We start from the raw sequence: 7,423 nt of genomic DNA on the forward strand, positions 1-7,423 counted from the left end.
GAGGTGGTCTTGTTGGGGCTTCCGGAGGAGGAGGGCAGTGGAGCCCTGAGGTGGAGGAGGCTGTGGGTCAGCCGCTGGGGTCCTGGAGCTGAAAGTCTCAGCAAAGGGCCCCAGAGCGGCACTCAGGGCATCTCAGGAATGAGGGGTGGTCAGGGGGCTGGAAAGGTGGGGCAGGGGGTGGTGCATGAAGAGGCGGTGCTGGCACAGGAGGGGGATCTGAGAAGGAGGGGCAGACTGTGGGGCACCTGCCGCTGGAAGAAGCAGCAGGGGAGCCATCAGACCAGACCCTCCTTACGCTGTGTCTGGGACTGTCCCTCTGCCTCAGAATCATCGTCCTCACTCACCGTGCTTGTCCTCTGAACCCCCCGCCTCGGCGCTCCTCGGGGATTTCCTAACCTGCCATTGCAGCACATGGCACTGAGGGGAGTTGGCTCTCTCACGATCTTTGGCTGCCCTGATTTTCCAGCAGACCTGTCGGCGCTTGCTCAGGCCTGACGGTTCCCACGGCGTTCTCCGGCTCACTGTCTTCAGGGTGCACAGTCAGCCCCTCGCTTTCTCCACCTGCTCTGTCGGCGTCACTGTCTTTGTGCTAACCTCCACCCATGTCCTCAGTACAGCTGTCATGACCGGTTGTGCAGGCCAGGACTGTAAGACTCTTCCTCAGCTCGCCCTTGAGGAAGATCGGGAGCAAAGCCCACTGTAGGGCCATAGACCTGCAAGGCGGGGGAGGAGGTGGACCAGGCGGAGGCCTAGCAGGCTTCCTGCTGGGGGCAGACGTGGATGGAAACTGCTGGAGTTGGAGGCCTGCAGGCTGAGGCTCCCTGAGGATGGGGGTGCTGGGTGCAGGGAGGTGGAATGCCCCGCACTAAGGTGTTAGAAGGAGCACATGGCACACCTGGCAAAGGAATGCTTTCTACCTGCTTGTGCTGAGCGTTCTTGGCAGCCTCAGAAGATTGGCTAAGTTGCTTCCTTTTCTGTTCATGTTCGATTTCTAGCTTTATCAGATTTTGCAAATATCTGGATTCTCTTTTTCATGAGGTTGTAGGATATGTTCAAAGGTTTCACAAAGCTTTCTACGTTTGCCTTTCAGTATTTCTCATTGCAGTGTGGTTGCTGCACCGGGTTAAACTCCATTTCACCCAGTTTCTGCATGGCCTGGATAATCTCCTGGGGGTTGTTCACCTTCATGACTGCAGCTCGAATGGTTACCGCTGTTCTTTGTCCTTCGGTTCTCTCTTCCGGGCCTCCTTTTGAGCTTGGTCAGCAGGGCTCATAAAGGTGCCTGCAGCTCCCACCATCAGGACGCACTCTGGCAGGCGCCATGGTCTTGGCCTTGTTATGCATTAGTCCCACTGCCCAGGCTTCCTTCAAGGGCTCTCATGGACTGGGTTGTGCTCTGGGAACCAATAGGATTGAATCCTGGTGTCTTGGATTTGGTGTTTTGCCATGAAAGAACCACGATCTATCTGCAACTGGGGCATTATTTGAAGAATAAGGTTCCCAGCAATTCATTTTGGACCCTTGGAATTCTGAGCCATGGCCATACTCTGCAGCGGAGGAAAATGAACAGGGCTCCTTTCAGACAGCGGATCTCAAGTCAGTCTTGTTTTATGGCATATCTACTCTTCCTGCAAAGCCGGGTGAGCAGCTCAGGAAACAATCAGGAGCACTCTGCAGCTCCACACCAAAGCAGCAAGCGGGACAGATGTCCGTCAGCACCAGCAGGTAGGGGCCACACAGATGGGGCCTGGGCACTGCAGCTTGACTCCGACACCCAGCCCAGCTGGCCTCTTCCCTCTGTACCTTGTCTCCTGGGAGTCGGCAGGGTGCTGGGACCCTCAGCCTGCCTTCCCACCCAACTGGGCCATTACACTCCATCTGAGGTTTTATTTCTCTCTCCTCTTGCCATCTCAATGGGCAATTGCTCCGGGACATTTTGAACCAAGTAACAGTTTCTATTCTGCAGAGAGCACAGACCCTTGGTCTGCAGCCTGGCTGTCTGACAGCACCCCTGCTCCCCCAGCCTGAGCCATACTCTTTTTATTTGTTATTTATGTTCTCATTTTCCTGCAAGACCATCAGGTGGGCAGCCCCGCAGTTCAGGGGCACAGCGAGACTCACCCTCTGGTTTGCATTCCCTGCCTCCCCTCCACGCCCTCTTTCCTAGCTTCAGAATCTGCTTCTGCAGGGAGAGCTGAAACTGCAGGTTCTGTGTCCACATCACTGACTCCTCGGGGGCCCCGGAGGCTCAGCTGTGGGTCCCTCTGCTCTCCTCCTGTATCCCCCAGGGGAGAAGCTCCCCCTCAGGCAATGTTACCAGCTAGCCCCAGACTGTCCTCACCCAAGTGGATTCCACCTGCCTTTACCCCACAGCTGTGGAATTATTCAGACAGATCAATCGCATCCTCTCCAGGGGACCAGGGGACACCCACCCTACTGTCCCTGGAGCACCCCAGCCTGGGTCCATGGGGCTCCGAAGCACACCCCCAGGGGCCCTCCTCTCCCAGCCCTCTTGGGTGTGAGTGCTCGCCTCACTAACTGTTTGTATCTGGGGCTCAGAAGACAGAGCAGCAGTCTGTCCTGTGCACTCACCTCTAGACCTTTCCCAGGGCGCTTTTCCCTTGGACGGGCATGGTGCTTTTCACCTCAGCATGCCCCCACTTCCTGCCCTGCCCCTTGTCACTGTTCCGAGTCAGTGTCTCCTTCTCCTGCCCCTGGGGCTGGCGGGGTGGAGGGCCTGCATCACCGTGGCCTGCTCCGAGGCGCTTTTTAGGAAGCACCCAGAGCTCCCCAGTAGAATGGCTCCGGTGCCGTCACAGTTCCCTGCTCATTCGCCGATGCTTCCCTCTCATCTCAGGGCTTCCCAGCTGACTGCTGGAGCAGGCGAAATGCACTAGAGCCCTGTCGAGCTTTGGCACAGTTTTGAGCTCCTGACCACACTCGGGAGCCCCACCACAGGCTGCTCCCGCTGGGGAAGTTCAGTGCGGCTGCCAGATGCACTGGAGCTCATTCCACCTCAGAGGAATCCCGGGGCAGGCACAAGGCTGCACATAACCTGCTTGCTGCCAACAGCAGCGCTGGCCTGGCCTGAGAGGGGGGAGAGGTGGTGAGCCTGGCTGCTGGGGCTCAGACAGCCCCGCACCTGATTTCACTGAGTGCTGCCAGACTTCACTCTAAAGGGCTGCGGGACTGTATTCTTCCAGAAACAATGCATGAGAGTCGACTTTGGGTTGTAGGCTGGGTTCTCAGAGACAGACACTAAGGCACACAGGTGATGATGAAGGATCAGCACCAGCAGGAAGGGGGAAGGAGTCAAACTGTGGCAGGTGCTCTGGCGTGTGCTGCCTTCACAGCAGCCTGCGTGGGGCCTTCCCACTGTGGCCGGGGCTGACCCCCGCCTGCCCGCTTAGGGCACGCCCGACCCCCTCCTCTCCGGGAAGTGGGGAGCAGCTCTGCCCAGCGACCTGACACGGGAACGTGGTGTCTCATCCTCACTTTGATCTATGTGTCTTCAATCACGGTGAGCGGGAGCATCTCTGCATGTGCTTGTTAATTCAGCCGGCAGGAACTTCCGGTTAGAATACCCGCTCCTCAGCTCCGGTGTCCCTGTCCGTGGCACAGTCCAACCCAGCTCCTCCACCGGGGCCTCCAGGACTCCCATAAGTCATCGGGGCCTAGCACAGCAGGGAACGCGTCACCACCCTGATCGGCCAGAGCTAGCACTGGGCCCCACCTGCTATTCACTGCTCAGAACTTCACCCCGAGTAGCTGTCTGCTGTCTGCCGGAGCTTTCTGTGAACCGCTGATGTGTGTGTTCCCCTGATCTCTGCAGGCTCTCTCAACCTCCTTCTCAGTTCACTGGGCAAACGCTGCTGTAGATTCCGGACGTGGTTGGTGGTGAGCATGGGGTGGGGTGGGGGGTGGGGTCCCCTCCTTAGGCCACGCCCCCAGCCAAAGCGAGCAGGCCTTGGCCAGGGACCCGACTCAGGGCCTCCGAGGGGGTGGACTGAGCTCGGAGAGTTGGGCTCAGCTGGGTAAGCGGTCAGCGCCGTCCGTGCCTCGGCCTGGCCCACTGCTCTTCTATGGACCGCAGCTCGTCTACCTTCTCTCACCAGCCTCTTCCTGCTCTGTCTGTCTTACGTGTTCGTCACCCTGAGTCGGGCTGCGCAACCTTCATTCCAAAACATAGATCCGCACGCATCCCTTGAAGATCCTCACTGCCTGTAGCACGAAACCCCTTCACCCAGTGCCCACTGGGGGTGCAGGCGAGGGTGCGGCCCATCTCTCATCTATCCAAGCTGTCATCTCTCTCCCGACTCTCACCCCGCCCACACTCACTGCGCTCAGTCTCTCTTCTGCCCCCTGCTGACTCCAGGGCCTCTACAGCCTAGACCTGTGCTCCCTCACAGGGTAGCTTTTGCCCGGACTCCTCTGCAACTCCGGCCTTGGAGGTGGCTGTGGGTCCCTGCCACTCCCTCGCTGAGCTTTCCCTGACTCCCAGTGGATGAAATGAGTGGTTTCCTTGGCAGAGCTTCCCCAACAGGTGAGTCCTGGAGTGAAGTGAAGAGGCTTTCCTGTGGCAGTGGGGGAGAGGTCCCGGTCTTCCAGGTGAGGGAGCCTCGCGTGGGGAGAGTGTGGAAGGTTTGGTCCAGCAGGGAGGCGTTCAGGAAGACAGCATGGCAAGGCATGCACGTTGAGGACCTCATGGGGTGGCCAGCAATGGAACCAAAGAAGTAAGCAGGAGCCTTGTAGCCAAAGTGAGATTTACCTTCTGGCACAGAGGAGGCGCTGGGTGGGTTCAACAAGCAGAAACTTCACCCAGGAGAGGCTACAGTGCTGGAATCTTTTGCCACTGTGAGGCCCCACTGATCTTGGGCAGGGGAATCGGCTTCCTCAACTCCTGGGAACTAGCTGCTCTGTCAATAGTCTTCTTCCAAGGGTCCTGGGACTTCTGGTTCATGATCAGCTGGAGACAGGTGAGCCCTGCACGAGCTCCCGAGGCCTCAGTCCATGCTGACCTTGCCCTTTGCAGAGAGGAGTCATCTCCGAGGGCACGAGGTGGGTTTGGGAGCTTTCTGGAGAGGCAGGGGCCAACTGTGAGGCGGGGACTCAACTTCCTTGTGCATTTCTGCAGAATGCATTTTTTGCTTTAAATGGCTTTCGGAGCTCCGGCTCTAGCACGAAGGTGAGACACCAGCAAGATGGGAGACATGGGCGGTGCCCCGTCTGAGCCCAGCAAGCTTCCAGAGGAAGAGCTGGTACCAGGGGCCACACAGAAGCCTGTGTTTTCGTTACTAAGCAACTTTCGGGGCAGTGGGCTTGGGAGAAAAAGACAGTATGGTAAGAATAATACCACAATAATGGGTGCCATGTGGAGGAAGGCAATGTTACCAGCAAAGAAACAGAAAACATGGTTTATATTTTCAACATTTGGGGAAAGAAATGAAAACTGAATATTTGCTGCACCTGTGAAAACATATTTGATCATGATGGCAAGTCCAACATTCTTGGTGCAGGATTCGTATTTCATAACTCGTGTTCAAACAAGAAAAATGATTATAATGTTAAGTATTTCCTGAGTTTATTTTGATGGATGACAGAATAAGTACTGTATCTTTCACTCATTAAAATACAGATTGGTGTAATTTAATAAATGAACTTAATACACAGATGTTCCAGACTGTTTTAGCAGGGTGTATATTAATCAACTTCTTTATATATGATCCTCTTTTATATTTTTTAAAGAAACTTGCAGGAGCCAAGAATTTATTAGATTTGCATGCTGTGGGCCGAGTATCAGATATCAGGTACACACGGGAGTGTGTTAAGATGAAATGAAGCCAGCGTCTGCAGGGCGGCTGGGCCCCACAAGGGCCACCCCTGGGCCCCACTTAGTGCTCAGCATTGACTCAGAGCTCAGTCCTGTGGCAGCTTCAGGTCCCGCTGTGTTTGCTGCTGCTGTTGTACAGGCACTGAGAGGTGCCTCTGAGTTGGTGGCCTTGGGCACTTTGGAGGCCCCGACTGGGCAGTGGCTCTGCCCCTTGATACCCAGGGGGCTCTAGGACACGGCTCCCACTCCCGGGCTCCCCTCGGAGCCTCTTAGCCCAGTGACACGCTTCCTTCCCTCAGCTCCTCTCTAGCATATTTCAGGCTGAGGCTTTGCTCTGTCTAACTTGTGTTGCACAAAGGTCTTGCTAACAAGACCACAAACGCCTGCAGGTAGGAGCTGTACCTCTTCCATCCCCCACAACTCCTGCTTTGTGGCCGTGGTTGGTTAATGCTGCGCCATGCATGGGAGGGCCAGGCCCAGCCTGCCCCTAAGCTTGTCTCTGGAAAGCGAGACAAGGCTTGGTTCATGGGCCTGGAGGGTGCGGGGCAGCAGGGCTTAGCAGTGGGAGGGTGCAGAGCTTACTCCGCCCCCGGCTGCGGATGAGACCTGTGGAGGAGGAAGGGTGAGAGCAGAGACTTCGCTTCAGACACTCTCCTCTCTCTTGGGAGCATCACCTCCGGCTGGCAGTGGTGGTGGGAAGGGTGGAGGAGGTGGCTTAGGCCAGGAGCACATATCTGTAAGCTTCTCTGTCCACACAGAACACTTTGTTTGCCTCTCGAGTGCTTTGTGCACTCCTCTGGTTACATCCTGGACAGTGTGGACCAGGACGCTGTGGGCTCAGCCCTGCCACTGCAATGCTTTCCTCCTCCTGCTGCCCAGCTGGAGTCTGTGCAGGGCACCTTGTGTGGAACTTGTGGGTCCAGCTGTTGCCCAGAGCGGGCACCAGTGTCCCTCAGCTCCCTGCAGGGATGGGTGCTCCCCGGCTGCAGTTTGAGCCAGCCCAGCACCCCTGCAGCCCCTCTGCTCCCCTTGAGGGCTCATCAGTCACACAGGTGGGTCCTGAGGGCAGCTGGTGGCTCTGCTGTCACATGCCTGTTTGCAGAAAGCTCTGGCCATAGTCGTTAATCATTCACTGAGGCTGCGGTTAGTGGCCCTCAGTCAAGGGATGGCTTCGGGTTTTCCGGACTGTGCTTCTCAAGCATCTTCCCGCTCTTTCTTGTCCAGTCATTTGGTTTTCTCTGCACGCAGAGCTGGCCCCCAAAGCCAGGCTTTGCTCTGGAGGCTGCTCTGAATGCTGCCCTCGGGCCGGGGCGGGAGCATTCCCGACCCAGCCCAGGTCTGCACAGGAGACAGGGCTGGGTGTGAGCCCTCCCAAAGGCATCCCAAGTGTGGCCTGCCGCACCGGGCAGATCTGAGAGGACCAGAGATGCGCTCTGCCCTGTGTATCCTCTTCACACAAACCAGGTGCCAGCGAGTCCATTGACTTGAGGGAAAAGGACTGAAACAGCCTTTCTGTCTGTGGGCTGTTCATGAAGCTAGAGGCTTGGGCTCTGGTGATGGAGGAGACGACCAGGGCCTGTAGGGCAGAGGCCA

General features: G+C 57.0%; 1 pseudogene; it reads right to left on the reverse strand.

The window, feature by feature from the left end:
• Nucleotides 1-27: 27 nt before the first annotated feature.
• Nucleotides 28-1,315, reverse strand: LOC104857962 (annotated as a pseudogene).
• Nucleotides 1,316-7,423: the final 6,108 nt, after the last annotated feature.

Source organism: Fukomys damarensis, unplaced genomic scaffold (genome assembly GCF_012274545.1).
Source record: "Fukomys damarensis isolate Sample0158 unplaced genomic scaffold, DMR_v1.0_HiC HiC_scaffold_2, whole genome shotgun sequence".
Lineage (NCBI taxonomy): Eukaryota > Metazoa > Chordata > Mammalia > Rodentia > Bathyergidae > Fukomys > Fukomys damarensis.